General features: G+C 36.0%; 1 long non-coding RNA gene across 1 annotated transcript in view; it reads right to left on the bottom strand.

Annotated features, from left to right (window-relative positions):
• LOC120778710 overlaps positions 1-25,299 on the bottom strand; it is a 163,371-nt gene that overhangs the window by 70,537 nt on the left and 67,535 nt on the right. The window contains exon 4 of the long non-coding RNA XR_005705575.1: positions 15,794-15,831. This is a non-coding gene — a long non-coding RNA (uncharacterized LOC120778710). The remainder of the gene's footprint in view (positions 1-15,793; positions 15,832-25,299) is intronic.

The raw sequence follows: 25,299 nt of genomic DNA, 5'->3' as shown, positions 1-25,299 counted from the left end.
CACTCACACACACACACCCATACACACACGCCGACACCACATCCGCGGTGGAAAAATCAAAATTTTATGATCGAATATGAAAATCGTATTAATAAATATGGATGATAAACTCGTAAAAATTTAAAGTGAAATGAAACAAAATGCGATTCGAGTTGGATCACTTCGCGCGCAGAACAAATCGAACGGCAGGAATTATGACCATGTACACATATGTACATGAGTGTGCGTGTGTGTGTGTGCGGTTGACAAGCTACAAGGCGTTAGGGCGATTAACATAGGAAAACACTTGAACCAAATTAATGACAAACAAGTGTGGCCGAGCAATTCTTTAGCATCTGACATGACACACACATAAACACGAACGCATGCAAATGTTAAACACACACACATACACATTTCTGTGTATGTGGTTGCAGTCACTTGCTTAGCAGCGCGCATTATGGCATCTAAAATCTATTTTAGTTTATTGAATTTTTTACTTGTAGCAATGGTTATAAGCGTTTTGTTCGCTTGGACGTGCAAATATGTTTGCGGTTTGTCGCGCTTTTCAATTTTTTGGCATCGATTGATACTTGCCCACTTACCCACACATGCATATCTACTTGCGTATGTGTGCGCAATTATTTAATTAGAATGTTTATGATCTGTGCATTTTTTGGATATTATCGCTGACGCACGCGAATTCGCTAATAAAGTTTGCTGGACTTTTTCAAATCGCTAATGACAAGAGGAATTTGAAAAGTGTCAGCTATAGTTTGGAGAGTGTGCAGAAATGAAGGTGATTTATAGAGAGGCGATGTAGGAAACTTTACTCCTCTCTATACATTATAATATAAGGAATATATTGTACGTATTATTCAAGGGAATCGCCAGGTGTGAAATTAAAAAAAGTACGATTACTTTAGATATGTTATCGATATCTCGAACTGCTGCCAAAATGTAGCCGCTTACTACTATAAGTTCCATAGGTTAATGTTTAAACTCGTCTTTCTCAAAACGACATTTTTCGAATTTGCTTGACTGCTTTTCCTGAAGACAAATGATCATGAAACGGACGATATCTGTTAGTAGAGTTTTTTTAGGACCTCGTTTTTTGAGTGTACCCTTAAAATATGCATTGATATAAATATTAGTTTCATTCCACCTTTTTACTCTAACAGACTGGGTGTATTTGTATAGAACTGTACTCTTACTTCACTGACGGTTTCTGGAACCCATCTACATATATTCAAATTATTCGAATAATTTCCGCCAAAAATTTGGGTATAAAAATATCGCTTTATACTTAAGATATTCCATAACTTTTCTGTTTATGGTGAAGAAGTATGAGAACTTTCATATAACAAATGTTAGGTTAGATGGCTGAACTAAAGAGATCATACGTGCACTGCTATAAGTAGTCCTTCGTGAGGCCATAGAAAAGAAGAACTCTTGCGTTCAAACTTACAAATTAGCAAAGCTTAGTAGCTAATACAAATCTGCAGATGCGTTTAATTCTCATTCCCGCCAGTTCGGTGGGGTATCTGAAGGTATGTGCCTTAAAAATTTAAGTATTGACCTCCCAAGCACGGTTTCCAACCCATCTTCTTCCCCAAAGCTTCTGCAGAATGTATCTGGTAAGATTCCCAGCCTTATAACATGAACACCAATAGGAAAATGGCCTGTTAAAAGCCCCACAACTAGGGAGAGGCTAGTCTTATTGAGGGGAAAGAAATCACTTGATCTCTTGCGATCGATCTTGAGCCAAAAGTCTTTTGCAACAGCGCATGTACCGACGGTGTCCCAGCGTAGGTTAAGCTACCAAGAAACCCAGCTATCTGGCAGCAGAACACAAAACGATACAGAAGCACCAACCCGCTCCCATTCTACCGATAGCGGTTCCAGATTTCCTTTCCTTGATAGCTCATCAGCTTTACAATTTTCAGAGACTTCGCTGTGGCCCAGCACCCATACCAGTATAATCACAAAGTGACTCAATGCTATTGATAGCGAGATTAGGCACTCCTTGACCAACCCTCAACGCGCTGTTAATGAGTTCTTGGCTAGTATCGCCGCCCTGCTATCTGAGTTAATGGTCACATCTATAAAAAGACTGTACTTCACAGTAGTAAATCTCCTGCTACCTTAATAACTGCAACCTCGGCTTGGAAGACACTGCAATAATCAGGAAGTCTGAAGCTGCAGTTGATAGAGAGCTGCTGACATAAAACGCCTTCACCAACCTTCCGCCAAGCTTCTTCCCACCCACAACTCCCTCGCCGGTATATGGGCAGAGAAGAAGCCGCCAGAGTTCGGTTTGGCGATTCCATGATCCAAGTGATCCGGTATGAATTCGAAGTTTGTGAGGACATCCGATTGTTCAGACACGTGTTCTTTTAGGAACATATTCTTAGATGATCACTTACGGTGAGAGACCCCACCTTTTGCAAATCACTCTTCTATAGCAGTAGAAGGCAATTGCTAGTTTGGATCCATAATTTGTCGATTTTGGACATAAATCTACAACACTCAAGTTTGACTCTACTTAATAGAACACAAGCTATACATACTACCACCAACCCACCGAAAATTTAACACACTAACAGTTACATACATTTTAAATCCCAACTACTTCCCTGCAATCCCCAAAAACGAGGGCGTATTCAAGATAAAAATTTTACAGGCGTCAACTCTGAAATTTGCATGAAAAAGGTCGTGTACACTGTCATTCCGAAGCAGCTAAAATGCGGCTAATTACCCCTGCGACCCTTTGATGTGTTCACGCGATTAAAAAAACAACAAACAGAAAAAAACATACCAACATTATATAGAGATATGTATACTTATATGGCTGCTACTTTTAGACAGTGGCCCTCAACATATTAAGAACAAGGATCAAAGCGGCCACATGCGGCAGCGGCAGAAAGGTCAGCTGCTGGCCGCTCATTAAGAGCGCAATTAAATGTAAGAGAATTTCCTCTGAAAGTGAAAATACAACAATGTGTAAATTAAAATGCAACGCGCTTACATAACCTCTAGTTCAGACAGTGTGGCAGGGAAAAGGTTACTTAATAGAGGCCAATGAAAAAAATGAAAAATCGAGTTAGAATTAAGGACAAAGGACATCAGCTGGCTGTGCACACACACACACAAACATACAACACGCAGAGCAGTGAATTATAAAATGATTACCAGCCGCAGCCGTGGCAACTATCTGACTAAAGCACTTAGCACACCGCTCGGCTGCGAATAATTTTAATTAAAGAGCTGCAGCGACCGCGCGCTCGGACATTTGAGCTATGGCGCGCTATTAATCACACGCCGTAAAGTCGTACGTGCTCACTGTTATAATATTACTACCATAGGTGTGTATGTGTGTGTGTATGGGTGAATAAAAAATGTTATTTGAACAACCCCGTTTAATAAGAGGCACACACAATTGATGCTTTGGTGTTGAATAACTTTGAAAACTATTTTGAAGTATTTACTTTTTGGCTTAAAGACTTTAACGAGTGTCTGCTGGAGAGCGACGAGTGATTGGGGACTTATGTTCTTCCCATGCTCACAGTATTTGTAGGTACTTACGCACTGCCACATTGGTACAGTGGTTCTTGCAGTAAAGGACAACAACAATGCAGTGGTAGCGAATCAACGGTATTGCCGCAAATAATGCAACGGTAAACAAAATGCGAAATAACATTTGTAAATAGCGCGAATGATGGAAAAAACCACACAGACTTATGATAAATATGTTATAGTGCTGGATTACTATGGACAATTTTAAATGTATTTAAATATGTCGATAAAGGGTGTGCAATTTTGGTTAACCCTATTCAAGCGAGTATTGTGAATTTTAAGAACTAGATTTGTTTTGGCTGAGTTATCGAGTAAATATAATGGGTGATCCCTTTAGAGGTTCCCTACTTAAAAAAAATACAGAAACTTCAAGTTAGTTGAGGAATGTTTATTTTCATTCGAAAGAACATTCTTTGGCATTTAGTTCTTGAAGATTATATCTTTCATCCGTTGAGTCCAATTTTCAATGTCTCGCTTGAAGGAGTAACTGGCGAATAACAGGCGTGAGTTTTTGCTCCAAGGCCTGATCGAAGCGGAATTGTCCGCATAGACTTTGGACTTTACAAATCCCCACAAAAAAGGTCCAACTGTGTGATATCACAAGATCTTGGTGGCCAATCGATCGGCTCAAAACGTAGAATTATCTGCTCACTGTAGTGAACTTGTTGAAACGATACCATTTTTGTAGAAATATGGATATATGACTCCACCGACCCACAAACCACACCAAACCGTTGTCTTTTCTGGATGAAATGGCAGCTCTTGCATCTCTTCAGGTTGCTCTTCATCCCAAATACTACAATTTTGCTTGTGTACATACCCATTGAGCCAGAAATGGGCCTCATCGCTGAACAAAATTTTGCTCGAAAACAACGGCTCTTCCTGAAACGTCCCATAGAGCGAAGCAATGCCACTTGCGAAAATCGAATGACTTCAGTTCTTGAAGAAGCTGTATTTTATACGCTTTCAATTTAAGATATCGACGGCAAATAGTTTTGGAGTTTTGAGTGATTTTGTAAGAATCTTTTATTATTTATTTATCAAAATATCACTGCAACGCAGATCCTTCTCAGAGTGGTTTCTTCTCTGCTCATACACCTGCGATGTATTTTCTGACGGGACGAAACTGTTGGAGAAGAGGTGCAGTGAGCTTTTTCAGGATGAATCGAAATTAACTCTAGTTTTAGGCTACCATTCCACTGTAGCGTCTTACAAGAGGAGGTGGCTGCCGTCAAGCTAGCAGTAGATGTACAACTCTGAAGTTCAGCTACCTTCAGAAAGGTATATATTCACTTCGATGTCCGCTTGTGTTCTAGCACTGGAGCTATGGACATCCAGTGCTACTCGATAAGCGCTGCCCAACAACCAGAACTTGTGCGTAATGCTTCTCGCCCAGAGTGAATCGTAAGAGGTCCTACGAACAACTTGCTTTTAGCAAAGGCAATCTCGGCGCAATTATGGGTATTCTGACTGTACACTGTCCAATTTGTTCTTTGCCAAAGCTTTATAGCGAGGTGGAATCATTTTGTCACTTTCTAATCTATTGTCCGGCTTTTGCCAAAATAAAATTGAAATAGCTCGTTGGACCCACATTGATATTAGCCGCCTTAACAAATTTGTAGTATGCTCAAAATGCTTCATCAATCTACGACATCTATCTATATGAGGTTCTGGTGATTCACTTTTAAAGGCCTATTGATAACAAAAATGACGAATATCTGTCCAAATAAGATCCATCGACTAGACTAAATTTCGACTTTCTAAATGTTTCTGACATTGCTGATTCCGATTTTGTGATTTTGTGGAAGTTGTTCTGTATCAATCCTCAAACATACTCAGAGAGATGAATATGGCAGAAGAAACGAGAACAATCTGGACTCTTTTTTTTACCAACTTTTCTTAGGTGACAAAATATTGTATGACATTTAGTTTTAATTTGCCATGCAGCACTATAAAGCATTACAAAACCTTCCGGTAGCTACATATTTGGGGTTACTTGCTGAACCCATAATATATGTTAATATGTTGACTGAGGCGACAGATTTTGAACAGACAGAAATTTGATTTCCATTTCAAATATGTTTTTGAAAAAGCTAGTAAAATTGTTGTAGCAGTATAAAGATTTTTCTATGGTTCTAGAAATAGAAACTTGTTAATGATATGAAATGCGGACCTCTTCTGTAGGCTAAAATTTAATTGCTTGAGTATAGCCGATGTCTCTTGTCTCTGAGTGTTTTAACAATTATTTTTTATCAGTGTATACTATTCTGAATGCATTTCAGACATAATCTGTCTTTAATTTCCCTAAGTTAAGTTATTTTGTGATTCAACTTCAAACCAGCGAGTCTTCTAATGTTTAGTACAAAACCCAACCATATTACAAACCCTGTAACTTACATATGCCGCCGCATCTGTGAGCATACGCACAGCAAATACGCGCTAACTCACAGCAACAATTGTTGTTGCAATCAACGGCGTTCGCTTTACAATTTACATTTGAATGCGCGTATCTCAGCGGCGCTGACTTGCAACCCAAACCATTTGACGACATTTTTATTTTTCATTACGATTTTCACATTTTATTTCAAATGCACGCATACACACACATACATGTATGTAAATATGTAGGTAAATACACTTTTTATTTCACCTTTTATTGCTGCCTGCATTCTGTTTTATTGTTTGTGCATACACATTTACTCGCCGCCGCCGCTACCGCTGATCATCTTAACAAGATGCGCGCATATCATTTTCGCTTTCCAAATGTTTCGAATGTCCCGCGCGCCGCCCAAAAAAAAATGTGGTTTTTCTAGTTTTTCAATTTTCCTATTATAATCAGCGTTATTTTCTGTTGTTATACCACAAGCGCGCATATCTCCGCGGCGGAATCTGTGATTGTAGCGCGCTGCCGCGCTACCACCAAACTGTCATGTGGCAACTGCCGGCAAAGCGGTGGCGTGGTCGGTGATTTGCTTGCGCTGCTTGAGTTTGGGTTTTCGTTCTCATGGCGCACCTTTCTGCGCGCAGCACATCATCCCAACAAACAAATGCAACAAAGGGTTGGCATTTGAAATGTGCGCCTTTATTGCTTACTACTTACTGCTTATTGCTATCATTGCCGGCATATCGCTTGTCGTCGTCGCTGTTGCTGTTGTTGTTGCTGCTACCTATTATTGTACAATTGTACAGCAAAGCAGTGTGGCAATGCGCGGCGCAACAGCTGAAGAGCCGAAAGTCAATGGCTGTTGTGTGCGCTTCAAAGGACACGTCAGCCGCGTGAGCCTGGCAGTTGGCAGTTGTAGCATTTAGAATTTGAGTGGTTGGGAATTATTTTCAATTCTATGTATTTTTCTTTTTTTTTTCAAAACGACAAAAATTCAAAAAAAATATTTTTATGCATTATTATATTTTTACGATATTTCTCAGCGCCACAAATGGGCACATTCGTATGCTAAGTAGAGTTTGATATTTTCCGCGTTTACCTTGCTCAAATTTGAATGACTTACCCTTTTCTGTTTCTGTGTGCGCGGAAACGCAAGCAAAAGGGTGAGAAAGGATTTAAAGGCAAGTGGGAAAATGTTGAATGCCGTGCAAGTAGACGCGTCAGCATTTACAGCATCTTTAGTACACCTTTAATGTGCCACACACAAAAAAAGCGTGTGTAAATATTTCTGAGTTACCCTTTCCTTTCACTGAAATTTCTGGTGGCAAATTCCTTGTAACGCGCACAAAAATTTTGTAGTTTTAAACACGAAAATCTCAAATTAAAGCGCTTTCTTCTTTCTCCAATTTGCATGTTTCTCATGGCGCGGCATTTATTCACGCCACTTCGACTGAATGTCAAGACGCTGTTGTGCAAATGCGCGCGCGATGGCGCTCGCCATATTAGACGCTGCGCGCGTATTAAGTACAGTAGCACAAAAACGGTGCGCGCTTGGCCCTTCGCCTATGTTTAGCATTAATCAGTTCACATTATGTGCGACTTTTGCAATTAATAAAGATTAAAGAGCGCTGCCAGTGCCAGCACAACACAAACGTACAAGCGCGCACATGAAGGAGCTGACGCGCGCACAGGGCGGCGGGAGCGCGCATATAAGAGAACTAACGCGCGCGCACGCAGGGCAGCGGACGCGCCAACATTTGATGAATCTACAATGGCGCAGCATAAATGCAAATGAACCAGTTGTTTTGCCGCAAGTTGGCACAACTAACATTGCGGCATGTGACATGTGGCGTTCCACATTGCTGTGTGTGCTGTTTGTTGTGTTGTGTTGCAAGTTTCTGCTGGCGCGGCATGTTATTTGCGGTGTGGCACAGCGGTTGGCCCAACATTGCCCCACAGACATACCTAAATGCCGGCGAAATAAATGCCTATGCATGTAGATGAGCCCAATACACACATTTATTTAGCTCCAACTGAGCAATGAATTAAATTTTATTCGGCCATTGTTGACGCGGCTTGCGTGCGTTCGCATCGATTTGGCACAGTCAACACAAATTACGCTGCCAAACAACAACAAGCATAACAACAAGCATGTTGTGTGTGAAACAAAATAAGGCGAATAAAAATTAAATTAAATGAAAATGACATTGTGTTGTTGTTATCGGTGTGCCTTGGTGTATGCGCTTCCAATAATATGTAAATAAATGCGTATAAAATGCCGTTGCGTCATTTGGGGATTAAGTTTAGCGCTGCATCTGCATAAATATTTTTGTGGCGGCTAAGCGACGCCCAACGAGCGCCGAAACCAGCGCACGAGTGTTGAAAAGAGCATTGATAAAGTCACATGAGTCCATTGTTTTGGGTTAACATGCTCTTAATCACATGAGACAAATTCGAAAAATTCCTATACTAACTATATATGCGCGTATTAGCGGCAAGTGTGGCGCAAAAATACACTATGCGGCAATTGCATAGCCCCACAAATATATTTTTAACAATTTCATAAGTATTTTTGCTAGCAAAAAAAGTATTTGGAGAACATCCGACACCAAAGTTACGCTCGTGATTATTAGATTATTTTGCTGTTAAAAAAAAATAATTTGAAAAAATATTTGAAAGAAATAATATTTGGAAAAATTCGCTACGCCATTTCAAGTTATGCTTAATTTAATAAATTGTTAAAGTTCTAAGCTTTGAACTTATATAAAATGACCAATAGCAGGAGTTCGTATTCAAAAACAGTGGCAACCCCGTTCGTGAAACTTTTCATAATTTTCCAAACAAATACAGCCGTATAAAAGCCAGCCTATAACCGAACTAAACATTTCTAATTAAATTTAGCATACTTTTGTCAAAATAGGTGGCAACATTATAAATATATATTTTTTTGTTTTCTTAATCTAGGTATTTTAAACATCATTATTCAGATTAATACTGTATTTTTTAATTTTTGTTTATATGTACCTAATTAATTTATAAAAGGTGGCAACGTCATTTCAAATTATGCTCGAATTTAATTAAAAAAAAAAAAACTTATAACCGAACCAAACATTTCTAATTAAGTTTAATAATTTTTTTTTTCAAAACAGGTGGCAACATCAAAAAATTATAGTTATTTGTTTGTGTAATCTAGGTGTTTAAAGTATCTTTATTCATCCTTATACTGTATTTTGTAATTTGTAAATTTATACCTAATTAATTTATTAAATGTGGCAACGCCATATCAAATTAGATTAAAATTTAATTAACTGAAAATACTGTAATCATAGTATCTATATAATAAAATACATTTTTCGTATAATATCAATCACAAATATGTCATCTGTTCATATGTGAAAACATGTGGCAACTCTATTTAAAAAATATACTATTATACTACCCGCTTTAATAGCTTTCGTTGGGTAACCATTTTGTAAGCTTTTATTAAAGTAAAGCAATAAATTAGTATAAAAGACAGGACGAGAGGGTGAGGTTATGTTAGATAAATGTAGAATCCTTCCGAAAACAGCCATAAAGTTGTTTTACCACGCTGGTAGTGTTTTTAAACACGACTTATCAAGCCTTTCTCCAATTCCCTAATGAATATTAAGCCTTGGGCTTTCTGGTAATGACAGAATGGTGAATTTGAAACAAAAAAACGCGGAATCTTCAAAATACTCAAGTACATGGGTTGATCTTTCAACCTTCATAGATACTCAATAAGATTTGGTGTTGTAATCAGAAAGCATTCAGAATCTCTGCTGTTTACATAATTATAAAGAATCTTGCACCCATTGTAACTGCACTTTATTTGAATTCTTCTAAGTTCTGCCTTAAAAGTCTTGGAATAAAATATTGCCAACTGTATGGTGGTCTTACCACAAGATCGCTTAGTGTACTTGTATACTGTGAATTTACATATTAGTGACTGTCATTGTTTTCCGAGTTTCACATGTACGAGTACAGGTGCGCTAACAGATCAGCCAGATGGCCGGCCGAGTGGGTTTTGGAAATAGTGAACATCAGGTGCCAAAGCTGGAACTGGATTCGCAGTCAGCTGTTCGGTATATGAAATGAATGAACAATGAACTCTGTTAACATTCAACGATGAATTCAATAGAGGAAGCATATTATAGAATATTTTGAAGAATACGAAAGAAACCTCGTATAAATGACAAGTAGTCATATCCTTTCGGTTAGAAACTATTGAATTAGGAAAGGGTTTTCAATGATGATTAATGCAATATAAACATAGGCTAACCTGGATTTAGTTAGTTAGAACCCATTTTTTTCTGACGGAAACTCTTAAAGAAAAATCAAGTTTCATAGATTAGATATATGAAACGGATTTTTATGTTTCTCAGCTAGAACTGAACCTCATATCGCATATCGAACAGAAGTGCCTTGAAAAGCAGGGCAGCAGTGGAAAGTGTTGGCAGAAGTAAGCAACTTCAATTCTGCTGGGTGCCAGGACACAAAGGCATCGAAAGCAATGAAATAGTGGGCGAGACTGCCAACAATGGTGTACTTCTTAACAGCCGAAAATGATCAACATTGGGAAATCCATACATTGTCTATACGACGATCTCGATAAGAAAATCAAAAGCCGATGGAACGAGTTACCTGGGTGCAAAACTGCAAAAGTCATGTGCCAAATGGTAGATCAGAAGTACACAAAATTCCTATTGGCAATCGAGACTGCAGGAAAATGATTTGTATTCTAACTGGTCACTGTCTGTTGGCTGAGAGATCGAGAAGACTGCAGGAAATTTTAGGAGCAGCATCTCTTGTGCACTTGTCCTGCATTGGTAATATATATACTCTGTAAGCATCTTTGGTCGACACGGTAGGATACACTGGGGGAGGTATCGATAGTGAGACCGCAGAGTCTGTTAAATTTTGTGTCAAGCGCAAGTATCCTAAAACCTGACTACTTCTCTAGAATTTAGGAATTGAACTCCATCAGGTATCGCAAAGAACCAAAACTGGTCCATGCGTGGCTTATTTCGGTACAAAATTAGTTTTATGTTAATATTGCGAATGTTTCATCTTGAAAATGGTTTAAAGCATGCTCAAAGTGATTCTCCGACATTGCCATTATCTAAGTATGACTAACATTGTCGGTTTATGCTTATTTTCTTCGAATAAATTTTACCCCGACCCTTTCTCTTTCAAGTGTTTTTTAGACATTTTTTTGTCAAATATATTTTGAAATACTTTAGGTGGAGTTCTGTAAGCGTATATTGGATCATTTCGGCTGTTCAACTCCATTTTTGGTTAGGACATTGTTTTGCCATTTTTTGCGGGAAGTCAAAAGTACTTCCAAAATAGTTTTATATTTTGCACAGAGTATATTGAGTTTGCCGCGGAGTCTGTCACAGGATACTCTATTAAATACATACATAAGTCAAGAGGGTAACATAAGTCCTTTAGTTTTTGAGTTACCGATCTGAGTTCTAGCACACGTTTTTTTCTCTCCAAAAAGCTGCTATTAACTGTCGATATCATACCCATATATCATATAACTGCCACACTGTGTTGCGGCTAGTGGAAAAGTAACTTTTCTCCGATTTTTTTTTTCAGTGTTTTTAATTATGCAATTTTGTCACAGACATTCCAAGTAAACAAAAAACACATAAAGCTTATTTTTATGTTGGCCCGTTGATTTTTAATTGATTTTAGAATCAAATATACAAAATTTTCACGAAAAGAGGGGATTTCAGGGCTGTATTCAAATTGATCTCATTTGATTTTGGTGACAGATATTTTGATTCGGAAAAAAAATCTGCCTTCGGACAAGTATCTTCTGTAAAACAAAGGAACGTTGTTTGAGACATTTTCATATGCACCTTATTTAGAGCGAAAACCCGACTAAAAGTCCATTTTTCCTTTAAATTTGGGTTAGGTAAGCAATATCTAAAAAGTCCCAGTTCCAAACCACTACAGAAATGTTACATAATTTGTTTTCAACGAACTGTGAAAAAATCAGCTGCCCATACCTGCCCTCCTGGGAGTTAAAGCGATTTTAGTATATCACTCTCAGTATTTATTCCATAGAAATAGAACGGAAATTCTCGGAATCACTTATTTTTTTTATTCTACATTTATTCTAGCACTCCACAAAAATGAGCATAACTCTCTTTAAACTGAAGCTATTGACTTCAAAGCGGTATCAAATTAAAGCTTTTATTGCCACCTTTCAAATAAGAACTGAAATAGATTTTGGTTTTATATAAAATTTCAGAGTTTTTCAACAAATATCGAAAAATCATGAAAATTTGACGTTTATAATTCTTGTTCGGACCACCCTATACTTTATTTAAAAAACTAATCATAGGGTATTTATCAGAAATAAAAGAAGAATTAAAATACATTTTTTTGTAAATTTTTCGAACAACTTTTTTTTTTTTACTTTTGTTCAAAATTTGACCCAACAATTTTTTTCGGTGTAAATTTTTTTTTCCACTCATTCTGTTTGGGATTTCATTCTGACCAATCTGTAGAAGTTTCTCATCGATACAATAAAAATTACAGTCTAGGCAATATGATTTCCAAAAAATTCCGGTTTCGCAACACTGTGTGCCATACAAACTGATCGATTAAAGTCAAGTCCTTGTATGGAGAATTTCTTTTATTTAATAATGTTGTCCTTGACTGGATAAAAATCTGTGTCCGTTCCGGTTACGCAGACTCGACTGTCTTAGGAGCGGGACAAGGTATCGCCGCAATGTTTGTCAAAGATTATTATCCAAGACAGCGCCATAATATCCGAATATATTGCTCAGAACGCACCACTATAGCATATAGCTGTCATATAAAGTGACCGATCCAAATCAAGAAAAATAACTGTTAACACCCTTTTATGCTATGAAAATGCAGCTGTGAAGGGTATTATAGCTTCAGTGCAGCTGAAGTTAGCACTCTTTCTGCTTTTTCTTATATTTCGGGGAGATTCTTTTTTTAAATTTCATTTGCAATTGACACATCCATTTATTACTAACTGTGAATAAATAACACAATTGCGTTTTAATCGGCGTTTCATAACCTCAATTTTTTGCGAAAACTGAAACAATTCCACTCAAAAGTTATGCAAAAAAGAGAAAAATGCCGAGCAAATATCAAATTGGGTCAGCGCCAATGCACTTTGACTTGCAGCGATAAACGATGATGTAAGCGTGACAAAGTGCCGCAATCGCAAAAGTTGCACATACATATGTACATATGTATGGGTGTAGCTTGGAAGTGCGCCCAACCACCCACATACAGAGACTCCCACACACACACACATACATGCGCGCGCCTGCAAAAAGTTCTGCACGCGCACAGCGTGAGCTTATTTTCGCAATGAGCGTGCAACATGCCACCAATGCAACATTGTACGCGGCATGTATGCGCCAATTCGCATGATGGCATCTCAAATATGCATTTTCATATATTTATTTACCAGTATATGTGTACATATGTACATATTTGTGTATTTTTGTGCATATAAATTATGCAAGTTATTTATGTTGCTGCCATAAATATCGCAACTATGTGGCAGTATGTGAGCAAACATGCATATGCCAGTGTGTGCGTTATAATTGCGGGTGTAGCACACATATACACACACACACAGAGATACTTTAAGTTAAGGGAGCAGCATAAAGCATGAGTGTTCATAAATATCTAGCAACCGACCGACCAACAACATACAACATTGACAAATAACATCAACATCAACAGCAACATCAACATTGTGGGCAACAACAATAAAGTCAACAACAACAACGGCATGTTAGTGATACCATAGCGCACATTAAGCGACCACTGACACTGACAGCGCTGAGAAATGGCTGGCTTCATACTTAATTGCAGTGGCAATTAATATGAAATATTTAAAATGATGATGACCTCACCCAGCTACAGCAACAGCAACAGCAACAACAACAGCAGCACATAACAAATAATGCATAATACACTGGCTCTCTGGCCCTCGGGGGCTTGTCGACATTTAGAAGTAATATTAAGCTCCGCCAGCATAGCCATCAGTGGCAGCCAACGCGGCCACGTGGCGACCACAAATATACATATATAGTATATACACACACACACACAATTATGTATATATTCCCCACTCAAACACTTGCATGCTTTCATTTAAATTTACACACACACTCACACACTTATAGCGTCGCCAATTATGCATTTAAGTAGTTAAGTAATTGTTTTTGCTCTTGTTCATAATTTTATTATCACCAGCAACTTCATTTAGTGTTTGGACTCAACTTGGCAGCCTTCACGCCATGGCGGCGGCTTCATTTACACACATGAGGACATAGTTTCGAGCATATTGAGCGCACAGCTCCATTTAAAAGCTGCCAGTGTGGCGGTCAAGCAGATTATTCTATATTAGTACAAATTTATTTGCATGCTATGTGGAGCAGTTTGAATGCGACAACCCAATAGGAAATGTGGAATAATTGTTTTTTTTTGTTTTTGAAATTTATATGAAATATTTCTATTCGAAACTATTGAAAGTTAATGTGTATAGTAGTAGTAGTATTAACATAGCAACCCAGTGAGAAATGTGTAATGTTTTTTTTTTATTTTTGGAATTTATATAAAATATTTCTATTAGAAACTATTCAAAATTAATGTCTATAGTAGTAGTAGTATTAGCATAGCAACCCAGTAAGAAATTTTGGATAATTTTTTTTTGGAATTTTGTTAAATATTTTAGTAATAATTTTTAGAATTTTTAATCTATTTTAGCAAAAATTAGTTTGTATAGTAGAATGAATATTGCAACCCAGTAGGAAATTTTTAGTTAATTCTTTGTAATTATTACAATTTTTTTTTAATTATTATTAAGTATTGGTTTAATTTGCTCTAGTAAAAATTAATTTGTGTAATAGAATAAAATTTTCAACCCAGTAGGAAATTTTTATTAAATTTTTTGCTGTTTGTTTATGAATTTATACTAATAAAAATTGATTAGTAAAAATTTGTTTGTAAAGCAGAATGAACTTAACAACCCCGTCGGGAACTTTTAGTAAATTTTTGTTATAGTTTTTTCTTTGAATTATTATTAATTTACACAACTAAAAGTTATTTCGTTTAATAAAATGAACTTATAAACCCAGTAGGAAATTTTAAATTAATTGTTTTTAAAATGTTAAATTGTTTCGAATTTGTTTAGCCCAGTAGGAAGTTTTACATATTATATTTTTTTTAGTGTTTTTCTCCAATTTTTTAAATTTATGATTAAATATCTCAACTTTAACAGTAAAAACTAATTTGTATAATTAACTGTATATAGCCACCCAGTAAGAAATTTTTATATTTTTTTTTGTTTAATATGGCGGGTTTCATAAGGAATATTTCTCATCTATATTAATTAAAAACTATCTTCATATGTAGAATTCTATGAACAAAGCAACCCAGTAGGAAATTGTAAATATTTTTTTAATTAATTTTTTTAACATGTTGGATTTTAATTACCACGTTTAAAAGAAAAAATATTTTCTAATCGACAATTGAAAACAATATTTTTTTAAGAATTTGAATTTTTGAGAATGCTTCAATAAAGATTTAATTTTTCAAAAAATTCGTCGTGGAAGGAATAATTTTACAGTCTCTCTTTTCTAAAATTTTATGTTTTTGAAATAAAATTTAGTGTACTTTGTGTATATAATAATTTTTTCGATAACTTTTATCGATAATTTCAACTCAATAATCTTCAACTAAACTATATAAACAGATTTTCATAACCATCACGCGATTATTAAATTTTATTCAATTTACAATACAAAAACATAATAAGGTCTTAATTACCTTTCGATTTAAGTCTTGGTTTTCCTGGGAGGCAATTTCTGTAATTAAAAATATTAAGGTCTTAAGTAGTTTTATTCTTTTATTCGTATGTTTGTTTATAGACTCGTTTTTAAGAATTTTCTACTGTCAAATATCTTTAGTATTCAAGGGCAATTTTCGGATAGAATAGCATTTTTAGATCATATATTTAACAATTTAAGCTTAGATATTATATAACTTTTTCGACATTTTTTAGGGAATACTTAAATTATATTTTGCTTTTTCATTGGCTAAACTTATCAATAAGTCGAATTATCTATCGATTATTTTCGATAAATATGTTTATAATATTGTTTCAAGTTTTATATATGTACATAGTTGAACAAAGTTCAGCTCAGATATTATTTTTTGCGTAGTCCTTATGGACAACTTAAAGTTTAGTTTTACGCTATCTTGACAAATTTGATCGATAAATCAAATAAATTATCTATAATTTTTGATTAATTTAGCCAACTGATGTACTAATTTCATTTTAGGTTTATGCTAAGTGTGTAAATTTTATCGATAAATCGGAAAAAGTAATCGATAATTTTCGATTAATGTATAGAACTTACTAGTTAATTTTCAAAATTTGTCTTTTGTAGCTGCTAATATTTTTTTATTTTCATTTCAGGCTTATTCCAACTTTGGTAAGTGTATCAACATTTATAACAAATTATTTCCAGTGTATATGTTATGTTTCCCTTATTGGGATAAGAAACTAAAGACAAACTTATTTCCGCACACAATATAAATAATCCATCTAACTTTGTCAAGCTCTTCTATATTTTAACGATAAATATTTAATAATATTCTCCAAAGCTTTTCAATTTTCTCTTGACCACATATCGACATATCGATAACTTATAATTATGCCACCGATAATTACTTTCGTAACGCTACTGAAATACCCAAACTTCAAACTTCATTATTTATACAGTGTTTAAAAATTATACAGCGATTCTCGCCGGGGTCATTGTGATTCTGTCGGACTAATAGCGGACAACTGACGGCTGTTGTTGTTTGACTGTGAATTGAAGACGCCTGATGGGGGTTGAGCCGCCGCTGGCATCATTAAGTAAATTAAGTAAATAAACATATGTGCTATGATAATTAATTGGCACTTCACAAGTGTCATCATTATTGTTAGCCGGCGCCCGGACACATAGCCGGCTCGCTCATTTCGCTTATTTGGGTTGCGTCGAGTGAATGCGCATTTCGCGCCAAGCGACTTTAAGGGCAACAACTATATAGTTGTGTCTGTGTATTTGTGTCTGTTGAGGAATTTATATGCAATTATCTAGTTTATTAGTTGGTATTATTGTTGGGTATATAACATTACTAATTCAAGGTTTCGTTGAGTTCAAATTAAAGTGGAGTGTAGTTGTAGTGTGTAAGAGGCTTGACTTTCTCGAAGAAATTGCTCAAAATGATTTTCTGATGTTGTATTTTAGAAGGAGTTAGTAAGCGATGAAGGTTTGAAAATATATTTAGCTTACAGTATCAGCATCAGTTATCAGTAGCTTTTAGTGAGATTTTAAAAATGGTCAAAATAACACCGATAATGGCTTTTAGAGGGTTAAAAAACTTCGAAAAAATTATGCTTGCAACATTTTAGCAAATACACTTGAAGGCAATTCAAAAGAGTTAGAAAAACTTAATGGCTGATTTTAACCAATGAAAAATTTTCAAAAATTTTAGAGTTGTTTTCAAGTCGATCTGTAGCGTTTCGAAAAGAGGGTAAACATGTTGCCTATTGAATACCTTTCTGAAAATTTTTACCAAATATTTCAGGGTATGGTCGAAATAACACACAAAGTGCGCGCTAGAGGGTTAACATTTTTCGATAGCCTTATTTTCGATTAACGAATTTAGGTATGCAGGTTTGAAGACAAAAATTTTGAAGTGTTTTTTCAAAGCCGTAGTCAAAAATTTGAAAATTTTCCCCAATTTTTCAGTGTATGGTCGGAATGACCCATAAGGTGCGCTTTTTAGGGTTAAAATTTTTCGAAAGCCACAAAATTTGGGTATGTAGGTTCGAAGACTGGTCGGTACAAATTTAATTTTAACCGTTGTTTGATTTTTCAAATTAGTTTTGGAAAAACTTTTCAGACAACAAGGTCAGAATGAATCGCAAGGCGATCAGTAAAGGGTTAAAATGCTAAAAAAAACTCGAAAGTGTGCGTTAAGGGTTAAAAGTTTTCGAAAACCTTATTAACGGCAAAATTTGAGTATATAGGTTTGAAGACAGTTCGGAAAATATATAATTTAAACTTTGATGGATTTTTCGAAATAGTTTTGAATGAACTTTTTAGAAAGCAAGGTCAAATTGCGATCAGTAAATGCTTAAAATGCTAAAAAGGAAACAAGAAAATGTCTAAAATTTAAGTACATTTACTTAAGGACAATTCAAAAGATATTAAGCTATATATTTAAATCTAACTTCCATACTTCTTTTCCCCACACTCCGCATCACCACGCTTCTAAAAACCCCAAATACACCACTAATTGCATATAAATTAAGTAAATGTTCATTTGTTGTTCACACAAGCCACAACTCTACCTGTTAATATGCACACAGCGCTACAAAAACACTTTCGTACATTTACGCCTTTGAGCGATTAAAAATTTCAGCTGCAAAAAGCGCGTGAGAAATCACTCATTTAGCACCCTTTAAATGAACGTTTGACTACAAAAAACCGACTAACTTCGTGATCTTTCGATCTGGCGAGCTGTTTTCGGCCATTAATTACAATATTTGCGGCACCTTACGCCGTACGCGCGACGCGCTATCGGCACTTATATTCACTTTGTGTTGTTTAATTTTGGTTTGTTTGTGGAAAGCTTTTTTTATTGGAGCGCGTGCAATATTTCAACGCCTTCATTTGCATGCGTTTATTTCTTAATAATTCGACTCCTTAGCGCGTCGAAGACGTGGTACGTGCCGCATATGGCAAGTGGTAAGTGGCAGGCGGCAACTGGAAGCCTTGCTATGCGGCAAGTGACAGACGGAAGAGCGACAAGCGGTAAATGGAGGAGTAGTGGAGAGCGCATTCACCGCAAGGCTGCAATTTTAGCTGCGCGGCAGCCATTTGCCACTGGTACGTGCGCACACACACATCTACACATACTTAAACATACATACATATGTATATATGGGCATATAATCCGCAGCCGAATTCCTGTTTGGACAGCACACTTGATTATGGGTTCTCGATCGAGCACTAAACATTTGCAAATTTCGTTGATAAGCTGGCCAGCACATAAGCGCCCGTAAAAAGCGCAACAACAACAATATCGACAAAAACAACATCAAGGATAGCAGGACAGCAGCAGGCGACCGCAAGGCAAAAAGTTTAAGTTTGCATTTAATTTGCACGTTGATGTGCGGCATGCAACAATGTCTGATGGCACAGCAACAGCTGCCGCTCAACGAGATGAGTATATGCGCGTACATTCATATATACGCTTATATGTATATTTGTATGGATAACTTGTTGTGCGCGCCAAAGCGTCGAATGCTTAACGACAATTTGGATTTTCGGCGAAATTAAATGCGCACGCGCATGTCTGCAACCAACGCGCTCGCTCGTCGCGCCACTGCGAATCTGCGTAAAATTGCTGTGCAAGTGGCTGGCGTGCCACAGCGAATGCCGGCGGCGAAATGCGGGCCACAGCGCGCACGTACAAACATGCGCGAAGAGCACGAAAATGCAGGAGAACGCGCGCGCTTATTGTATATGTGTAATAAATTTTGTATGGGCTATAAAGAAGCGTCGCTGAGATGCAACGTCCGATAAGCCGTTAACCCGCACGCATGCACGCACTGACCACGAAGACGTCAATGAAAGGTTGAGCGGCAGATACACAAACATACAGATATTGCTCGGCGCGTCGCTACACGTAAGTGCAGGACGCAGGTCGCAGTGAATGTGAATTCAACAAATTTCCTTGCAGCTTTTGGTGCCGGTGCCGCTATTGTTGTTTTTGTTGCGCGTCGCATGATTAGTGAGCGTTTCATTGCGGACTTGAATACAGAGGCTGTAGGCAATTTTTACCTTGCTACCTTTTTGATATTTACACTAAATAACATTTGTAATGCCATAAATTCTTTATGATATGAAAATTTCCAGACGCGCATGCCCACCGCGGGCATGCACATATGATATATAAAAGTATATCCGTAGCGCGCGTTAAAAGAGTTTCAGCTCGCGGAATTTATCAAATTTGCTGTCTTGATCTGCACCTTCTTTTGTAGGCACTGCAAGTTGCTGAGCTGCTGCTAGTAGGCGGCGCATAAATGAGGGAGCCCACACAGCGCCGCTTGGCGCACGGGCGCGCTAGTGCGCGGCGTGTCGGCGCGGAGGTATGATCTGCGCTGCCATCGCCTTGGGTTGCATTTAAATGAAATATTTATGCAAATGCCTTAAAGTGCATTTAGTTATTTGCATATAGAGTGAAGGTGGAGACAGCGGAGATAAAACGTGGTATGCATGTCTTTATAGCCACACGTGTCGTCACCTGGAGTTGCAGCATATGTCGGAAGGCATTGGCTTCGGTATCTGCAGATCGATTCAATGAATTTACTTGCACAGATATTGGAAATTTTCGGAGTAAATCAATCCGGCAATCAGCTTTTGAGTAGTAGAGTAATTTGCATGTAGAGTGACTCAACTATGGAACAGAAGTCCTGCTTTTCTAAATTGACAAAAAACTACATTTTTTTTTAATAAATTTTTCCATCGTTTTTCAAATAGATTCCTTAGTCGAAGCAACCACATCAATGATTAATCCAATTCTCCATTAACTTATTATAAGCCTCAGCTGTGATGTAAATTGTAAAGTTTTCTATGTTTACGTTAAGATAAATTGATATATACCGGTTATATAACCGATCCCATTCCGTTTGTGTAGATTTTATGGGTTGTTGGAACGGTTAAGTTAAACATACAAGGGTTTTTGACTTATTCAGTGATATAATCCGACTACACCTTGGGCTTAATTCTCTGGTAAAAACTCGATTATTAAATTGTAAAGCTCTCAAAGTTTCCGTTAAGATAAATTGATATATACCGCTTATATATCCGGTCCCTTTCTAGTTATGTGGAGTTGACTGTCTTTGGAATGGTAATGTTACGGTTAGTTAAACAACGAAAGGCTTGTTGACTTATTTAGTTTAATCCGACTATAAGGTTAGGTTTCTGGTAAACTCTGGATTAATTTAATTAGGGACTTCAAGTACATTTTTTCAGATCATATACCATATATGTTTATTATTATATTATTATATTGTATTGAATACAGATAGGATGAAAATATTAGAATTTATAATCTGCTTTAGTACTTCTAAGGTGCTACGCAAGTTCTTCGAAACTTCTCAAGATGTTCTGTGGGAGTTCCGAAATTGTTTTAGTGCCGAGAATCTGAAGGAATTTACAGGAACACCTTAAGTTATGATATTCTGTTTCTGAAACTCAAAAATAAAGAGTTTAGCACTCCCAAAACTTATTTTAAAATTATCAAAGTTATTCACTGTCTGATGGCGACACATGCTCGCAGAATTGGGCTGGTAGAGCGTGAAGACTGCAGGAAATACCTAGAGCAAGGTTCCAGGGAAACAATGGAGCATTTCTGGTGCACTTGTCCCATATTGTCAAAACTACGCTGTAAGCATCTGGGGTACTAGGGGAGCTATCGATAGTGATGTCACTGAATCTGTTAAAATTCGTGTCAAGCGCGGGCATCCCTAAGGATGACTACTCTTCATAGACCAAGTAACTGAACTCCTTCTGGTATTGAAAAGGACCAAAACCAGCCTTTTCGTGGCTCATTGGCCTATCAGATTAACGTAACCTAACCTGATTGAACTGACATTGAAGTCACTGAAAATGCGCTTAAGACTTTGCATGGAGTGTTTGACCAAGGGTAATCTCAACGCTACGGCAGGCGTTCTGACTGGACACTTTGTGAGAAACACTCGTGGAGAGTCATATCTTCTCAAACAAAGCCAAAAAGCCAAAGTTGTATGGAAGAAGGCGAGGTGGAGTCACCTAGACACTTTCTTCTCAACTATTCAGATTTTTGCCAGACTGAGGTTGAGGCGAAGTTGCTGAGATTGATATTAACAAGAATTTTCGAATTCACAAAGGTTCAACATTCTGCAACACCCTTGATGCGTAAATCAGTCCTTCGAGCCTGATTAACCAAGCCCTGAGATGGAATAATCTGTCGGTAAACTAAAAGGTTTTGATAAGTAAATCAATAAAATTTTTTTCTCACCTATCAAACAGTTTCACAACTCTTTTCAACCCCACCATATTTAACTTCATGAACCATGAAAAAAAAAAAATTATTGCATGTGATTTTTTAAACTTTCTGGTTCGTCAACATTTTTTCAACGTAATGGAAAATTTTCTTGTCACAAGTATTCAATTTCTGTGTTTTGTTGTAATACGTTTGAAAACTGAAAAAATGTTGTTTCCAAACATGTTTGGTGTTTACGATTCTAAACGCGCGTTTCACAGTTAATTACGACGTTTTAATTTGCTATTAATTTAACATCTAATTGCAATTGATTAACCACGGTACATTCATCATTTTGACAAGTCGATATTTATGCTGACATATGTATATACATTTCAATATGTATGTATATATAATATATAGGCGCTTCGTCTACACTATGGTGGAGTTGTTTGTCACAGTGGCCACACGCTACTGGTTCATTTTGAAGCAGAATGGCTCTGTGCGGGGAACAGAGAGCAAAATTTGTTAAATTTTGTAGGAGTTGTGCTTGTTCAGTGAGTCTTCTTTTAATATGAAAGATTAAAAAAAAAATTGGAAAATAAATAAAATTGAAAAGGGTTGCCATATAGTAACCTTTTTAAGCAATTTATAAAATAAAAATTATTTGAAGAAATTTTCAAAATACAATGACACATATTTATATATTCTTGAAATTAAAAGTAATCTTTTTTGTTACACAATTTTTTGAAAATTTTGTTGTATAGAGTGGCCACATTACTCAAACATTTATACAAGACTCATACAGAATAAAAAAATGTAAAAGTCTGTGGTAAGAACTCATAATTATTGTACTACTTGTAGTAGTTCTCTGGCAAAAGTGTTATTTTTATAGAGTTGCCACCCTATTTTAAATAATGATTGCTTAAATAATCTCATAAAATGTTGCAAGTGTCAAAAGAGTGTATAAACAAATTCAGAGAAATTTAACAATTAAGGATTTACACAGGGTTGCCACCTTGTTTATATGGGTCTCATACAAACTTAAAAAATAAATAAAAAGCCTTTGGTGACGCTTCACACATAATGTGTATATTTATGAAAATTACTTTGTTGAGAGCCACTTTGTAGCAAAACTATTATTTTTCTGGAGTTGCCACCCAAATTTCAGTGAAAATATAACTAAATTAATTAAATAGCGAAATTTTTAATTGAAGTGTAGGTCATTAATTCAGAGAATTTTTTTAACCAAAGTTTGACAAAGCGTTGCCACATGCTTAACATTTTTTTATAGAACTTATGCAGAAGTAAAAAAAAATTATAAAATAATGATATACACATTGACTTATTTATAAAAGCAATTTTTTATTGCCAGCTTGTAACAAAATTATCAATTTTATAGAGTTGCCACTCAAATTTCAGTGAAAAAAACTAATTAGATGTCGAAACTTTTAAATTAAGTTTAGTTTAATTAAATTAAGTGTGTGTTATTAAATCAGGGAATTTTAGTAACCAAAGTTTAATAAAGGATTGCCACATTGTTTAAATTTTTGTCGGGTTGAGAGCCGTTTTGCAGCAAAAATGCTATTTTTCTGAAGTTTTTACAGAATTTTAATGAAAATTGTTTAAAAAAAACTAATTAGAAGGCATTCAGATAATTTCAGTAACTATAGCCTGGCACAGAGTTGCCACATTGCTCAAAATTTTAATCAAAGTTAAGAAAAATTGAAAAAAATAATAATGGAATTAGTATAACTGTATTAAAAAAAATTGAGGTTGCCACCTTTTTCGATGTTTTTTTTATAATTCATTAAATTATTAAATCTTTTAATGCTTCCAGGTATGGTATGTAATAAACTTTCATCAATATTTTACGGCGTTGCCACCTGTTTTGATTTTCTTAAACATTTTTTTTAATTCGAAAATCTTTAAAATATGTTTAAACACCTAGCTATGAATTAATGAATGTGCATAATATTTTTTCTAACACAATTTCTAACTACCATATAAGGGTGGAGCACTGGTTACATAACACGTAGTTTGTAAACTAGTTGCATGTTTTATGGCAATTCATTTTGTACTTTATTCACATACTTGCTAAATACATACAAATATATAATTAGCTGTAGCATGCGTGGCATTTAAAACGCATGTAAATTTTCAAATCACAACTGTGCAACATTTTGCTAATCATACAGGTTTCACATGTATCGCGCTCATACATACATGCATATGTATGCATGTATGAGTGTGTGTGTATTGTGTGTGCGTAACGCCAACATAAAAATGCTAATAAAGCTGCGCTTTAAAGTGACAATTTAAATGCCATCAGATAGATTGATTTTTTTCCAAGTTCTAGCGACGTCAACATTCATCGTGCGATTTGACAAACACCCGTCATATGTTGACAAGGCGCTTAATAAACCTGTTAATACTAATTATTTATATTTGTATGTATTTTTTTAATTATCACTTACTACGAATGCGGTTTTGTGCATATTTTTATTTACTTCATTTTTATTTTATTTATTTTTTTATTATTATTTTTTTTATTTTTTATTTTTTTACTTTTTATTTTACTTTTTTTCTATTGCTATATTTTTGTATTACCTCTTTTATTTTTCTATTTATTTTTTCATTTATTTATTTAGCTTTTAACGCTGACAAATTACGACAAGTTCTACCGGAAGCCCTGACGACTGCCAAACGACACTCGTTAGATAACACTGCTTACACTCTTCGCATATCTCATTAATGTTTCTCTATTTGTTTATTTTTTTGATTATTTTTATTGTATTTTTCTACTTCATAGCCGGTATAAAAATGCAATCAGCGCCATATTACTCATTTGCATATCAATAGCTGTGCCTTCGTGTGTGGAAACCCGCCTGCGTTAATCGAAATCAAAGCGCGTTCGATCATTTATTATATCGTGCAACAATCAATTGATATTCACAGTCATTATTAGACTACTATACACACATACATACATATGTCTATAAGCTCGCATGTGTTTGGCGATACTGCTCTGCAATTGTGATTGCACCCAGTTTTTGGTTGGCTTGGATGACGCCCTCAGTCTCTGTCATGATTGCGAATTTTATAGCTTTTTCATAGCCCAAGTGATAATTTATATGAATTTCATTGTTTGCCGACACACACACACACGTCTGTATATATCTATTTTGATAGCTCGTTCTATTGTGCCATTCACTATTCACTTATCGAGACATTTCGTTTCGTTT

Source organism: Bactrocera tryoni, chromosome 5, assembly GCF_016617805.1.
Source record: "Bactrocera tryoni isolate S06 chromosome 5, CSIRO_BtryS06_freeze2, whole genome shotgun sequence".
Taxonomy (NCBI): Eukaryota; Metazoa; Arthropoda; class Insecta; order Diptera; family Tephritidae; genus Bactrocera; species Bactrocera tryoni.
Note: the sequence above shows the minus strand (reverse complement) of the source record. Positions and strands in the feature narration are given on the sequence as shown.